This window comes from Onychostruthus taczanowskii, unplaced genomic scaffold, assembly GCF_017590055.1.
Source record: "Onychostruthus taczanowskii isolate IOZ18803 unplaced genomic scaffold, ASM1759005v1 scaffold27, whole genome shotgun sequence".
NCBI classification, from domain to species: domain Eukaryota; kingdom Metazoa; phylum Chordata; class Aves; order Passeriformes; family Passeridae; genus Onychostruthus; species Onychostruthus taczanowskii.
In genome coordinates, this window is record NW_024500017.1 from 4,467,900 (window position 1) to 4,484,649 (window position 16,750).

The following is a 16,750-nucleotide window of genomic DNA, read 5'->3' on the forward strand; positions in this document are numbered from 1 at the left end:
TCCTTTAATCTGGCTTCCGCAACAAAGATCAACAAAGTTCAGTTTCCTACATTATAATTTTGGTTTGACCTACAGTGTGTCTTCTAAGAATAGCAGCTTGTCTTGATATGAACAGATGGATAATGCACAACCAGTTTGTAAGCTGTTCCAATGGTTATTCTTTTTAAAAATATTCCTATACTTCAAAAACTGCATCTGTTGCATTAAATCTCATGGTAATTGTCTTTTCTTCCTGCTAGCTGAGCTTATGCTGGAGACCAAGTGACAGAAAATGCTTTCTGACTGTTTTAGAGGATGACAGCAATGTTCTTAGCCTGAGCAGTGCCCTGGCAAGAGTATGTGGAATACAATATACTCCTGAATTTAGGTGTTCTTGTAGGGATGGCCTTATGGTCTGCAAAATAGCCTGGATAGCAGTGGCTGTCAAGGCAGAAGGACTTGTAGATGTGACAGGTGAATGAGACACCCACAGCTGTCCAAGCTGACGTGGTGGATTGACCCTGGCCGGATGCCCAGTGCCCACTGAAGCTCCTCTATCTCCCCTGCCCTCCACTGCACAGGGGACAGGAAATACAGCAAAGGGCTCATGAGTTGACATAAGGGCAGGGACAGATCACTCAGCAATTACCATCATGGGCAAAACAGACTTGACTTGGGGAATTTAACTGAATTTTTGCCAAGCAAATCAGAATAGGGTGTTAAGAAAATAAAATCAAATCTTAAAAACCCCTGCTCCCCATTTCCCTTCTTCCCAGGCTCCACTTTGCTCGTGATTTTCTCCATCTTCTCTCCAGTGGTGCAGAGAGATGGGCAATGGAAACAATGGTCAATTCATCACATGTTTTCTCTGCAGCTCCTTCCTCCTCAGTGGAAGGACTTGTCATTTCTTTCCTTGTTCCAGTCTGGAGTCTCCCCCATGGAAGACAGCTCTCCACAAACTTCTCCAGTGTGAGTCCTTCCCATGGGCAGCAGCTCTCCACAAACTGCTCCAGCATGGGTCTCCCCACAGGGTCACAAATCCTGCCAGCAAAGCTGCTCCAACATGACTCCTCTCTCCACAGCACCACAGCTCAGCTTTCCAGTGGATCAGAGCCACCTTTGGGCATCCACCTGCAGTGTGGGTTCTCCATGGGCTGCAGGTGGATCTCTGCTCCCCTGTGGACCTTTGTGGGCTGCAGGGCACAGCTGCATCACCATGGGCTGCACCACGGGCTGCAGGGGAATCTCTGCTGTGGCACCTGGAGCACCTCCTGCTCCCTCCTCACTGACCTTGGTGTCTGCAGAATTGCGCTTCTCACATGTTCTCCACTCTTTGACTGCAATTGTGCAGGGATTTTTTCCCCTCTTCTTAAGTATCTTATCCCAGAGGTGCTACCACTGCTGCTGACGGACTTGGCCTTGGCCAGTGGCAGATCCATCTTGGAGCCAGCTGGCATGTGCTCCATGGGACACGTGTGAAGCTTCTAGCAGCTCCTCATGTGAGTCTCCCCTGTAGCCACCTGTTACCAAAACCTTAACTTGCAAACCCAGTAGTGCTCAAGAGGAAGCTGATTGTCTTGTGCATAAAATATTAACCAGGATAATGCAAAAAGGTTTTTTAGGTTTTGGGGTTTTTTTAAACAAAGGAGAAGCCAGCACAAAAAGAAATAAGGATGATTTCTTTTGGTATGGAGAGTGTCCTAGTAAAGGAAACAGTTGGTTTGATGCTGCCATGGGTACCAGTGTCACGGCACTGCCTGCCCAGACACAGCCCCCTCCCGTGAGACACTACCAGGGTGTGTGCACCCTGCTGATGGGATGGTGGCACGGGGCTGCAGTGGGGCCCACTTGCAGGAGCTCTTGGGGCTCTCCTGCCAGGCTGTGGGGTCGGTGTGGGCACACAGAGCAGGAGCACCCACTCCTGCTGCTCCATGGCCAGAGGGGCTGTGCGCAGGGGTGGTGTGTGTCTGTGCCATCGATTGCTGCTCGTGCTTAGCAGTGTGCAGGTCATTAACAACCAGGGTGAACCATGCAGGGCTGTGACTTCTCTCTTCAGTCTTAATCTATATTTCTCTCAAATGATTGCTGCTTTCTGCCATTAATACATCAATATTTTATTTTGATGTTGAACTGTTTTTAAAACCCTTCCTCCAAGTAACAAGTGACAGGACCAGAGGAAATTGCCTCAAGTTGCACCAGGTAAAGTTTAAATTGGATATTAGGAAAAAATTCTTTGCTGAATGCGTGGTCAGGCATTAGAATAGGCTGCCCAGGGAAGTGGTGGAGTCACCAGCCCTGAAAGCATTTAAAACATATAGATGTGACACTTAGAGACATGGTTTAGTGGAGCAGTGCTAGGTTTATATTTGGACTTGGTGATCTTACAATCCTTTTCTAATATAAATGATTCTATGATTATGTGATTCTATGAATTAAAAATAAAGATTGACAAGAGCTGACCTACTTGAATAAAAGGTGGATATCACACAGATGACGGGCATCAGGTGACTCTAAATTTGGAGACTCTGAAGTGTTCAGGGAGGTAGTGCAATGATAACAAACTTGTCATTCCCCTCTGATGTCTGCTATTTGAGTTGAATACATCATGTAGGAAGGAAAGTACTGTTGCCTTATTTTTCTGCAATTTTATATTTTAATAATTTGATTGAATGAATGTGAAGAAAGGAACAGAATAAAGAAAAAAATGTAAGGTAAGCAGAACTGCCATCAAGCAAGGACTCTTTCCCTCCTGTGACAGCCTGTGTGAATAAAGTGCACACTCGATGTGAGCAATACTTTGCTGTTTCTATCAGCTCCACCCCACCCCCCCTTCCCCTGCCAGACTGTGAATGAATCCTCTGACATGGCCAGAGCGATGTGGAATTGTGTTTTTAAACCCCACAAGCGTTTCCTGGGGGGGATGACAGGCTGGAGTCCCGCAGCGGTAGTGGAAGCCAGGGCAGGCTCCTCGGCCAGCAGGGACTCCGAACATTTCTTGCCATTTACTATAGGAAAGGGAAAGATGATAAAGGGCAAATTTGAAACAGAGGAAGTAAAGATATTTCAAAACCCATGCACAGCATGTCTAAAGCAGGCCAGTGAATTTTGTTTTCTAGTAGATAGCCTTTGGAGGGCTGATAAACATTTGCAGCCTGCCTAGGGAAGGTCTACTCATAAATACACCATCAGAGAGTCTGTGATGGCTTTTACATACAAATACAGCTGAGAAATGGACTCTAACATGTTAGTGTCCAATTAAAATAATGAGTTTAAAACCTAAATCAGCTGAAATCAGAGTTCAGTCCAGTTATGGACCAAGAACAAAGCAGAATTATTTCAAATTATTATTTTATTCAGAAATAAAAGTATGGGGTAAATGCTGTTTCTTTATTCCACATTAATCAGCTCTATATTTTATTTTCGTGTTGTGTGATGCAAATTAGTGATGGTAAAACTTCATCATATTTGACATTTACTGTGTCAAAATCATCACAAAATTTGGGTGCAATTCCACGTCCCATTATCTTGGTTTTGCACTGGATAACACTTTTCTGGTTTTGCAATTTTGGCTTTTATCCTTAAAAATGTGATCAAGGAAATCTGATTTCTTGTTTCTTCCATGAAGGTATGACATTAAGTCAACATTTCTTCTTCCAAGAGAACAATTTTCTTGGCAATTATCTTAACTTTATTCTAATGTTACCTATTTGTCTTCAAAAGCTGCCAGTCTGTTACAGATGCCTGTTAAAAAGTCACTTCTAAAATTCACAATTTTAGATATAGAAACTCAGTATCTCAACAAGCTTAGCTCTACCATTACCTCCTTTCCATCCTCCCCAAAGGTGTGAAGAAAGTAGTTACAAATTTTGTCTGAAACTGGTGTAGATATTTTCTTCCTCACTTGGCTTCATGAGTTTATGGTACCTCTGGAAGAGGATGTGCCCTCTCAAAGTACCAGCTGTACATCAAAGGATTTGGATAACAGCCTGGAAAAGTGAAAAACTTGGAGGTATGGAATTGCTGACACTACTTGGACGCAAATGTTGAACGAAGTCACAGGCTCCTTTTGAGGCAACGAGCAAGAATCTCCCCTTTGCAATTAAAAGTGATGAAATGAAAGAACAAGAAGGCAGATCCCTGCTTTGCAGACACTGCATGGTTTGTGCACCGCCTCATCCTGCTGTTACTGGTTTTGGTTTCCTGTCTGTAGGTAACACTGTGCATCAAACTGTGTCCTGCTCTCCATAACAGATGGTCAGATCCCACAGAGGGATTTGGGCTTGTAACCAATAATGACATTTCAGAGCAGCAGCAGCACTGTGTGTGTGGTGTATTGTTAGATGCAGTGTAATATGGAGGAGTTGTTTATTATAAATTGAGGTCCCTGGTGCTTTTTTTCAGTGGTTGTCCAGGAGGGAAGGTTAAAGATCTCACGTGTTCCCTGTCTACCCTGTGTCTCCAAAGTGTAAGAAAAGATTGATCTAGGCAGTGCTTCTTTACTCCAGAGAGGAGCCCTGTTGGCCTATGTTATCTATTGTTCTATGAAATGACCAGTTTGGTTGAGGTTTTGTTTGTGAAGTGCACAAAGCAAGCTAGTTAGCAAATACAGCTCTTGATTATTCCCTCCTGAAAATTCAAGTGAAAATTACCTGAACCAGCTTTGCATGATGTGAGTTTAATTACACTGTTTCTTCATTTGGCTTCCAGACTTTCGGGTGAGACTTGGGTGAGACAATATTCCTTGAGGAGTCAAATCTGGCCAAAGGGTGGGTGGCAGAAATTTATGTACTCATGTTTTAGTTCACCAGCCAGTGCCCTGGGGTCAGTGAAAAGGCTTTGGATAATGCTCTGAGACCGTGTATGCATGGACTGGAGGTGACCTCAAATGTTTCTGCGCTACCAGCTGGTTAGTGAGTTGTACATACAATATTACAGTTTGGATATTTCCTTGCAGAGGGTGCTCCACCCTTTCTCTAGCTCTGCCAGGACAAAAACTTGGTGAGAACATGGGAAAGCATTATGTACAATGAAGGGAAGGAAAAGAGGAGCCAGTGAAAAGGAAAGTCACTAATTGATATTTTGGCATGTAATGAAGATTTTCATAGATTTCACATCTGTACGAAACAATAACTTCATTAATCCCTCTGAACTGTGTCCTCTATTGTTCTCATCCGTAACTAAAACTTTTGCCTTTAGGAATTAGGCCAAAAGATCACAAGATTATGGTTCTATTATGGACTACAGATTGTATGTGTGGATTTATATGTTAAAATTGCCAAATTAATTGATGCCTTATTATTTTTTAAATCTCAAATTGGGTGTTTAGTCTGTGGCTTGGGATAACATCATGAGGTCTCTAAACACAAAGGGGAGTGCTTTGGAATGCAAAGTGCCTGAATACTGACGTCAGACCATCATGTTTCAGGTTGCAAATCAATATATCTTTTTGAAGTGATTTGCGTTTGAAAAAGATGTGTTGCAAACTTTAATTTGCTTTAAATTAGTAACTGTAACTGAAAGAAAATGGCAATTTCATGACCAAATTTTCACCAAGTCCATAATGTTGGAACAGAAATGGTAAATTTCAGCAAAGATAAACTTTTTAATGTCTACGTAACACTAGATAGATTAATGTACTGAAAGCAAACAATGACATTGTTATTTCTTATCGTGTCTTTTTAGGGTACCTGGGAGAAAGACCTCAGTCATTTTGTTCTTCTCCTTGTAAACATGGTGACTGCTTAGATAACAGTCCTAGTTCTGACATTCCTTAGCAACAAAGAGTGAAAACACAAACATGCTGCTTCATCGGTTGTCTCACCTCAGCTGTGTTCCAAGGGCACTCAGAGGACATGCTCTCAGATAATCATGGACATGCAAAAGGGGACATGCAGAAGCCCACAGCTGGCCATGAGGCACATACAGCTGGAATCTGCCCTATTGGCATCATGATTGCAAATTTTGACAGAGTTTGGGCAGCCTGGGAGCTGCTTACACAAAAGATCGGGCTCATTTGTGCGGCATGTGATAAGGAAGTGATATTTTTGATGGAAACGTGGGCAAAATTCAGTTTTAGTTTCATGAATAACTCCATTCCACTTCTTGCAAGAGGCAGTCCTGATGGTGATGAAAAGTTGTTTTGTTGTAAGTTGAAGGGGAATGACTGCCCTGTGAATGTAAGAAGCTAAAATTGAGGGATTAGAGACATGGTACACGTTACACTTGACTCATTTATGGAGCAGGAGTAAAGGAATGTAAATTCTGCTGGAGTTCAGATGGAAATCTTTACATTTTCTAATGATGGCTTATTTTCCTCTAATTTTTAAATGGGAAAAATGACATCCACTCAAGGCAATATGTAACAGTGTTTTTTTCTTCCAGAAAAGTAGAAATTATATAATTCACACCAAGTAGGCATGCTCATAATTCTTTTTAGAATTAAAATCTTAAATACTACAAAAATATGTTTAAAAGACATTAATTTAGACATAACTTTCATTGCAAAAACAGGGTACATACTTGGCATGCATTGAGATCTACATTGTTTCAGCTATATTGGTAGCAATAATTATTCCTGTGGCATATTGGCAAAATTCCTAATCTTTAATCTACTTTTCCAAATCCTACTTGTTCCTTTCAGCTTCTGATATGTAATGAGTCTATGGCTACAGTAACAAAACCACTAAGATGCATTTCTTTGTTTCATTTGTCTTTATTTGACATGTTGCAATAGGGTATTATTTTGACTTTTAATAAATCCGCTTTTGTTCTTTTTAAAAAATATTTTCCTCTTATCTAGTGTCAGCATTGATTAGTCTTTGCTGTGTTCAAGAATACTTTTTCTTATCACTTCCTTCAGGTCTAAATGATGAATATGCAAAATTATGGTCTTAAGTAGTGTCTAATGCATTAAGCTGGGAACCAAGGCAACGTTTCTCTCTCTCTTGTTGACTAATTCATTACTTTGGACTAGGATTGTTTTTTATTAAGGCTGAAAGGCATAATTAGTGTTTACAAAGTAACTCATGATACTTTGATGAGAAGTTCTGTATGAAGTAACTGTGAAGTGTTTTAAACTGAAGGAACATGAGCTGGCAAGTTCAGTGGGGCAGGACAAAATCATGCAGCACCAAAACGCATCAGTAAGGCTATGTCAGTCTGCTGTGCTTTTTAGCTCATTTTGTTTTAAATCTGGATGTTGCAGTGGAAGGGGACATGCCCATGGAGTACCAGTTGTCTTCACCCTCCCCAGAAGGGCAAGCTGTCCCCCTTAGGACTCTCCTATGCTATGGTCCCTTTCCTGGGACAGGAGCAGCCACCTCTGTGGTCTCTTCCTTGAGAGAAGAAAAATTGATTTTGCCTGTGTTCATGACAGTATTTCAGTACCCAAGGACCAACTTCTGTTCACTGACATGAGTAAAAAATGGTTAATGGAGAATGTAGTTGTGGAAAGTCCTTTTCCCTGCTAAGACAAATGGTCTCTGGTCTTTGGCCTCCCTGTTTCAGGAAAATTGTATCACTGCCACAATTGCTGATTTTGCTCTTCAATCAGAACTGTAAACTGCAAAATATCTACTTCTAAAAAAGTGTATAAGCATTTATCTCATTTTTCAGTCTCAACCATATTCACACAGTTTTTAATTCTGTCTCAGTCCTTCATGGTGATCTTTACCAGCACACCAGTCGGGTGCCACTGTGAATTTCTGCACATGGATACCGGTAGGGAATGGGTAATTGTCATATTGCCACATTTTGAGTCGTCCTCTGGATCACTTCCTGAAAAACCTTGAGCAAAGAACATGTCCAGGTTTAACAAAGCTTACTGTCCCTTTTTTTTTTTTTTTTTTTTTTTTTTTTGTGCACAAGAGATTAAGACCCCATTGTAGTGTTTATAGGAGGAACTGGCTGTATTAAAACCTTGATAAGTTAAAGAGTGTCTGGTAATACTGGCTGGATTTCTCAGGATCACACAGACTGGATTTTCTAGAAGTTATACAAGTCTAAAACTTTAATTTTACAGCTCTGTTAATGCAAATCTTTATTTGAGATGCACTACTTTGAGCAGTACAGAATTAATCTCACTTAATTTTTGTTACCCACAAAGCACCTTTCCACATTTGGCTTGTCACTGGTGGAATTTGTGCTGTCCATACAGGGACAACACTCTCCTAGGGAACACTTCTTCTGACTTACTGTAGTGTCTGCTTTAGAATTATGGACTCAAATAAGAGTTTGGGTTGAAAAGAGCCCTTAAAGTTCACCTAGTACAACACTCTGCAAGGGAAATTTTGCAAGGGCAGGGAAATCAACAAGATTAGATTGCTCAGAGCCCTGTCCTGCCTGACCATGATTGTTTCCAGGGCTGGGGCACCTACCATCTCTCTGGAAAACCTGTAGCAGTGTTTCACCACTCTCATAGTAAAAAATTCATCCTTATATCTAGCCTTAATCGAATCTCTTTAAGTTTAAAACCACTACCCCTTACATAGGATTGGATATTATTGGTATTAAATAAAATCAATCAGGCAGAGTAATGCAAATGCAACCATCAACTTTTGATCAGACAAATCCCACTGTTAATGTTTAACAATTGTTCTTTTACTTGATGGCAATTGTTCATATTGCAGGGAAAGCTGCATAGCATGGAAATATACTCATCTATCCAACATCTATAAATGCACACTTTATGGGCATTTCCTGTACACACAACAGATTGTAAATGTCAAAGAGAACATGAATATGTTGGAGGACTAACAAGAAAATTAATTGCTGTATACAAATAATCAGATAAAGGACATGATATTCATCTAACCCAAGATCTGCAGAGGTTGTTTTAGCTGCTTATGTTGCTTGGTAGTGTTTCATTGTTTCCCATAGCATTTTCCTGGAGAAACTGGCTGCTTAGAGCTTGGATGGATCCATTGTTTTCCGGGTAAAATCCTGTCTGGATGGCTCAACCCAGAGAATGGTAGTAAGTGAGTCAAATCCAGTTGGCAACTGGTCACAAGTGGTGTCTCCCAGGCCTCAGTTTTGGGGACAGTCTTAAACAATATCTTTATCAACAATCTGCACAAGGAGATGAAAGGCACCCTCAGTGAATTTTCAGCCAGCACCAAGCTGATCAGCTGAAAGGCTCCATGGAGGAATCTGGACATTCTGGATTAATGGGCTGAGGTCAATTTTATGGGGCTAATTCTAGGTCCTGCAATTGAGTCACAATAGCCCCATAGAGTCATAGAATGGTTTGGGTTGAAAGGGGCCTTAAAGATCATCTATTTTCAACACCCCTGCCATAGGCAGGGACACCTTCCACTATATCAGGTTATTCAAAGCCCCATCCTACCTGGCCTTGAACACTTCCAGGGATGGGGCATTCACAACCTCCCTGAGGAACTTGTTCCAAGGCTTCATCACCCTTAGAGTAAAGAATTTCTTTCTAACACTTAATCTAAACCTGCTCTCTTTCAGTTTAAAACCATTGTCCCTTGTCACTATTTGCCTATATAGCATGCAAATGTACTCAGCTATGCAGCATCTACAAATGCACAGTTTCCCACTGGCAGGAAAGCGTCCTGGCAGAAAAAGACCTGAGAACAAGCTGTTTGTGTGCCCAGGTGGCCAAGAAGGCCAGTACCAGCAGCAGTGTGGCCAGCTGGACCAGGGCAGTGATCACCCCCTGTACTCTGCACTGGTGAGGCCACACCTCAAATCCTGTGTTCAGCTCCGGGCCCCTCACTAAAAGGAAGGTGCTGGAGTGAATCCAGAGAAAGGCAGTGGGGCTGGTGAAGAATCTGCAGCACAAGTCAGATGAGGAGCAGATGAGGGAGCTGGGGTGTTTAGCCTGGAGAAAAGGAGGCTCAGAGGGACACTTTTCCTGTCTACAATTCCCCAAAAGGAATTGGAATTGGTATCTTCTCCCAGGTAACAACTGATAGGACAAGAGGAAATGGTTTCCAGTTATGCCAGGGATGGTTTGTGTCATTGTTGAGGCGGTCATGACATGAAGCAGAGACCACAAGCAGCCTCAGATGGCAACCCCTTATCATCAAACATGGCTGACCTTTTATATACACTTTCTAGTTGTTTATGCTTCTTCTACCCTAACTATTGAACACAATAAATCAACATAACACCATTGGTGAAAAAGTTACAGTGACTTAACTAACTTTCTAAAAATACTTTGTGCAGCTGTGAAGTTCTCTTCTCATCTTTCTTCAGTTCCTCAGTTCTCTTGGTCTCCTTGGTTACAGCCTTGGAGAGAGCTCCTTATCAGCTTCTTCTTTCTTCTCAGCTTCTTCTCGCTCCTTTAGCTAACAGGCCTGCTGTTAGCCCCTTCCACAGGTTTACTTTCAGCATTAGGGAAAATTACTTCACTGTTAGGGTGGTTCCAGGCACTGGAACAGGCCAGCCTAGGAAGTGGTAGAGTCATCATCCCTTCAAATGCTCAAAAGACATGTAGATGTGGCATTTAGGGACATGGTTTAGTGGTGGGTTTGGCAGTGATGGGCTAAGGATTGGACTAGATGATCTTACAGGTGTTTTCCAATATGAATGATTCCATGCACCCAGTGTCCTGTCCACAGTGACTGAGTTCATCATTCTTAGTGTAAAACTTTGAAAATACTTCCTTTGAGAAGTGCTGCAAAGTTACTTTTTGCAGGACTGCTCCTTGCTTTAGTTTTAATACAGATACTTTTTTTTTTTTTTTCAGTACAAAGGTGAGTAGAGCTTGTACCTACTTGTAAGGCAAGAATAAGAAAAGCTGAATATAACAGAGCTCATAACCTGAGCTATCATATGTTTTTTTAACCCACTATATGACTATGAGCTTATTTACAAATCAGATTTTTTTTCACATTTGTCTCAAATTTAACTGTTGTAGAGAAGGACAGTGTCTATTTGATAAATTTTTAATTGGTTTTGTTCTTCTTTTCCCTAACAAAATACCTCCAAATTCCTGCAGTTGAACATAACCTATGTAGATATGATTTCAACTTCGTGCATGCCAATTTGAAAATGGAAAACAGACTACTTGGAATACAAAAAATAGTTTTCTTCCTTATAAGCAAGAAACTGATTTTTCTGTGTTCTAGGGAAATTGGTTTTAATTGACTTCATACATGTTCATTTAGTAGGGCCTCTGAAGAGGATAAATGGCTGATGCTGATGAATAATCTGCAATGTGTTAAGTAATAAATGTGAAAACCCCAGATTCTAGAAGACGTGCCAAGAAAACCAACCATAGAGAGTACTCACATTTACAGGTCTAGTTATCAGTCCACACTCTGGATGCCTCTATACTTGTTGTCATTCTCACCTCAAATGGTTCTTTATCTACCTGTTTACGTTCTTCTAATACCCTTTACTCATTATTGCATGGCCCATGAAGTCAGATTTGCAACAATCTGCATGTTTTCTTTAGACTATATTATTTTCTGAAGATGTTTCAGATCATGTGTTAGAAAATGCCATCACTTCCATTTCTGGACAAGGTGCATGGATTGCCTCAAGGATACTGCCCCACCTTGGTCAAAAAGAGCCACGATGTTTCAGCAAGGGCTACAGTCTTCATTGTCTCATAGTCACAAATCAGAAGCTGGAAGACATTTTCCAGGCTTGTGGTTTACCTGAAAACCTGTTTCTGTAACCTGACCAAAGTTTCAGGATCTCCACAAATCCACTCATGATAGCCAGGAGCTAGAGACTTATGTGCAGGTACTGAATTATTGTCTACATGGGGAAACTGGCAAATGCAGAGCGTCATCACAATAAATAAATAAATAAATAAATAAATGCACCCCCTGTGTTCTCCACGTCTTCTCCTAGGCAACTAACCTCTTCTGGCAGGCAACTAGGAACAGGTCAAGAGGAAAAGGCCTCAGAGCTGTGACAGGGGATGTTCAGGTTGAACATCAGGAAGAGTTTCTTCACTGAAAGGGTTATGAAGCATTCAAACATCTGCCTGGGGAGAAGCCAGCATCCCTGGAAGTGTTCTAGACATGACTGGGCCTGGCACTTAGGTTTAGTAGGCATGGTGATGTTCAAAGGTTGGACTTGATGATCCTGGAGGTCTTTTTCAAATATAATGATTGTATGATTCTATAATTAATACATTAGAATAAAAGTTATGTACTGTGATTTGTACCTCCCAAAGATTGGAGCTTTGCTTTTCCACACAACCGTGGAAAATTACAGAACAGGTATTTCATCACACATGTGATCCTTTTCTACCTTTATTATCTGATTTGTTCCTTCACTTTTCACAAACAGGAAAGACGAATTAGCAGCAAAGCAGTTGCAGACTGCCCCAAGAGAAATGTCTCCAAATAAATTATTGCTTCAGAAACTACAGGAAAAGCACTTCTTTCCAGTTACTGATGTGTATCTGTAATTATGGAACGTTGTTTTGGCTTATTTAATGACTCCACATATTTATAAGAACTCTGCAACAACTTCCATCTAAATTTCAACAACCTCTAAGCATTTTAGGTGTTACCTGCAGACATTTTAACAAATCCTTCAATAATTGCTCAAAAAAGTGACTTTATCATGCACACACATTCCTGTGTTTAACTCCATGTTTATCCAAAGAAAGAATCATCAAAACAGTTCTTGAAACTCTTCAATATCAGCTTCAGTTCTTCATTTGTCATTCCTAATCTATGCTTTAAAAATGGATTATAATACATTTGTGGCATTTTTAGTAATTACTGTCTAATAATTCAATTTTTAAAATAATTATTTTGACCCTCAGTTTCACAAAACCTTGGGTAAAAGCAGAAATTATTTTTCATTCTGGATTTGGAATTGACAATTATTGTGAAAATAGACCTTAAGCATAAAAGTTTCAAAGCCTGACAAATATGAAAGGAATAAAGCAATATTAACCAAATAAACTTATTGTAAATAAAAGACTGTTTTTATTTCCCAATCAAAATAAATGTTACCTCTAATTTGAGATTTGTGACTATAAATGACACTGTGAAGAATATGTCCTAAGATTCACAAACTGAGCTGATAACCTTCATTTTCAGCATATAAGGTAAAAAAAATTAATGTTTTCCTTTTCTCAAGATGTATCCTCCCAAATCTGTATGCTGCAATTCATGTTGGGCTTATCTTCATGCCCTTTCAGAGTAAGATCTGGGAAAGACTTTAAATACCATGAAGGACATTCATGTGCAGCAGGTTAATTTCCTTTTGTATCTTTGTTCCACTGATCAGAGAAACCAATTTGAAAGGGAAAAAGGAGGCAGATACATAACATATGTGGTTTGTGTCAACATAAAATATTCAACAAGGACAGAAAGGTCTGAGCTCAAATGTTCAAGTGTGACTCCAGAACGGCTGCATGGTTTGGACAGTGTTCAGATCCCATAAGGTCTTTCCTGTAAGGAAATGGAAATTTCATGTGAGCTTAATGTTTTGATGACTGTATTTTCTCTCTGTTGGAATGAAAGTCCATGGCTTCTACATAACAGGGTGGTAAAAGAGATCTCAGATATGTCATGGATTGAGGAGATCGCAGTACACTGACTGTGGGTGGGTGTAGGGGTTTTCTCAAATGCTTCCCTGACTTTAACACAGTTTTGGTGGAAAGCTGAGCTTATGTCCTGGGGCAATAACAGACTTTTTTGCTGCTTTGTCTTGCCAGCTGGTTAAGATGAGACCTGCCTTCCCATATTGAATGTTACACATTTGTTGGGTTTACTGACAAGTAAAGAGCATTGTGCAATGCTCTCAGTATTCAGCTGCCTCAGCATGTTTGGAAAGGTTTCTTACGGATACTCTTAGCTGCTCAATACTAATGCTTGTGTAAAACAAGCAAGACTTAACATGTTCTGCTTTATTATTATAATTATGTCAATTGCCTGCTTTCTATGGAAAGCAGCTACTTTTTCTGCAATTCTCAGAACCATTATGGTTTTAAGGCACCTGGTTTTGTGTTTTTTGTATTAATATGGCTCAAAAATATGACTTTTACTGCTTCTATGACTGAAGACCCAGGAAAGGACAAAACCCTGAACTGATCCACTGAAAGAAGAGTAAAAAGTTTTATGTCAATGTAGTTCACTAGCTGAACCTGTGGAAAAAAGGACTGAATAGTGGGAGGAATGATCAAAGCTGAAAAAAAAAAAAAATGGAGCAGAGATGTTGCATCTTGTTTGAGAAAGAAAATACATAGTGGTGACTACTATCAGACTGCTCAAAACCTTCAAAAAGCAGTAAAAATGGTTTCCCTGAACTGCAGGACAGTTCCCACAGTGCAGCTGGGTGAAGGCATTTCTTTTCTGAGTGCTATCAAAATGGGAATGTCGTGATCCTTGTAAAGGCTTCCTAAGTTACAACTACAACCAGAAGGAACAACAGCCGGTGCCTACAGAGCAGCTTACAGTGCTTAAAGTTAGGTAGTGGCCATTTCCTCATGTCCAGCACCAATTTTGGACAAATTCATGCAGAAGTTTTACTGTGAATCATGAAATTAAGACTTAGATTTGCTTTGGCCCTGGTTCAAAATCCATCTCCAAGCCTTTTTTTGGCTGTATCTGCATGGCACAATGCAAACTGTAATGCAGAAACCCCTGAGCTCAAGTTGATGTACCTTGACTATGCCTGCTAGAGGAAATTGTGGTTCTTAAGCACTTAAAGCACTCAAACCCAAGGTTTTAATACTTGTATTTGGTATCTCTGAAGGTTCCCTGTGCTGTACTTTCTCCACACGCTTTGATTTGTCAAGATTTTCTCTTCAGTGACCTGAGGAGATCCCCACTGCTTCCATTTTGTCATCTCCACTTCTTTACAGTGGTGTTCCAAGACCTCCTTAACACCTAAAACAGGTAGGAATGAATCCTAGTGGCTAAGGGGGATGAAAACACACTTTAATTACTCCAGATAATGGAATTATAATAGGCAGCTTGGAAGGAGAAGGGAAAAGATCAACCGAGAGACATTGTCTGTAGTAAGAAATTATTATCTAGTTATTTTAAGGTGATGGAGAGAGTCCACCGTATATTAAATCAGATAAATATCACTTCCCTCTGGTCTGACAAAATATATAATTTTCTCTCCCCATGGTGTCAGCCACAGGTTGCAACACCACTGTTTGGAAACTGGAATAGCATAGGTATAAAAGAAAAAGAAGTTTTTCTCTAAACTTTTTCAGGGTGTAACCCTTAGAATGTGTGGGCAATCCTCTCTGTGGATAATTATTTCTGCAAAACCCCAAATCACTGGGTTTTCTACTCATGCAAGAAGCTGATGAGGGTTTACACCATGATATAAAATTGAAACAAAATTAGAATTTTAACACAGACAAGTGCAACAGAAGCAGAACAACATAGAAGATTTCCTTCTTGAAAAATCTTACCAGGTGAGACACTTCCTTTGCAAAAATATCTTCACAGGCTCTATCCAGGTAAACCTCACAGTTCAATTAAAAGAGGGAAAGAATCACATAATTTGTCTGCTGTGGTGCAGTTTATTGCCTTTTTGAGAGCAGGGACAAGGGGAACTCCCTGGACTCTTTTTTCTCTGAGCATAAAATCAGATATTAGCAAGTACAGACTATAAGTGTGTTTCCGTTTTTACACCACAAAGATTTGAGGGTGATTCATAGTTAATAATAGACGACTGGTTTTCCAAGTGGTTAGATTGACAGTAACCAGGCTGTGAGTCTGCTAAAGTGGCTGTTACTGTGGCTGTGGCAGGCATTTTTAAATTAAAATTTATGGTTTTTATTAGAAGATTTCTAAAACCTATACTAATTTTTCAAAGTTTTGTAGAAGAGGAGCAGAAAACCAACAATTTCCTTAGCTTTTCATTGAAATTATCATTAAAATACAGAGGATGAATAACCCCCTGCCTTCAGGCTAAAGAATCTGGATTTTTGTCTGCCTGCATTTTCTTTAAATCTGAAAGTAATTAATCTTCTTGAATTTCTATTTGATTTGATTAGTTACAGGGTTGAGAGTTGTGGTTTTCTGGTTTGGTTTTGGTTTTTTGTTTGCTTGTTTGTTTTTTTGTGTGTTTTTTGTTTGTTTGGTTTTTTTTGTTGTTGTTGTTTTGTTTTGTTTTGTTTTGTTTTGTTTTGTTGTTGTTGATTCTGTTTTAGTAAACTGCTGTACAATTTTTTGAAGTGTGCTTGAGAGAGTCTTGGGACCAAATTCAGATTCTGTGTAAGTGAATGCTTTGCTCTGGATCTGACCCTTGACTGGGCAGCAGCACCACCAATCTCTGTCAGGCACTGAAATATATTCATGTACCTATCTGGAGATGTTTCTTCTCAAACTCTCTTGGGCACTCAAATGCAGAGAGCAATGTCCCCAGTGCATCAGCATCATTGACTTAAACTTCAATTTTGATATTGAAGATTTCCTATGACTTATTCTTAATATTTGAGATGTCAGTAATTTCTATAGTACTGAAATTCTTTAAAATGTTATATTCTTTATATTTGGGATCTCAGAATTCATTGTAAGTGTCTTTCTGACTGGAGGGAGAAGAAGCCCTTCTGGAGGCAGCAGGGTCTGTGTTGGTGAAGGCTGTTTGGAACAGCACTTGCTGAGAACATGCCTGGTTCCTGCTCATCTTGTTCAGGCATGAGCTTCTTAAGGTATAAATGCTGGTAGAAATCTTACTTGTTTGGGCTGGAAATACCATCATCTGGGATCATAAATGTAATGAATAATTTTATAATTTAAAAATATCTTGTTGAATCAGTAACTTTGTGTAACAGAGAGTTAGGGGATGTTATTGCAGCATGTTTTTGACT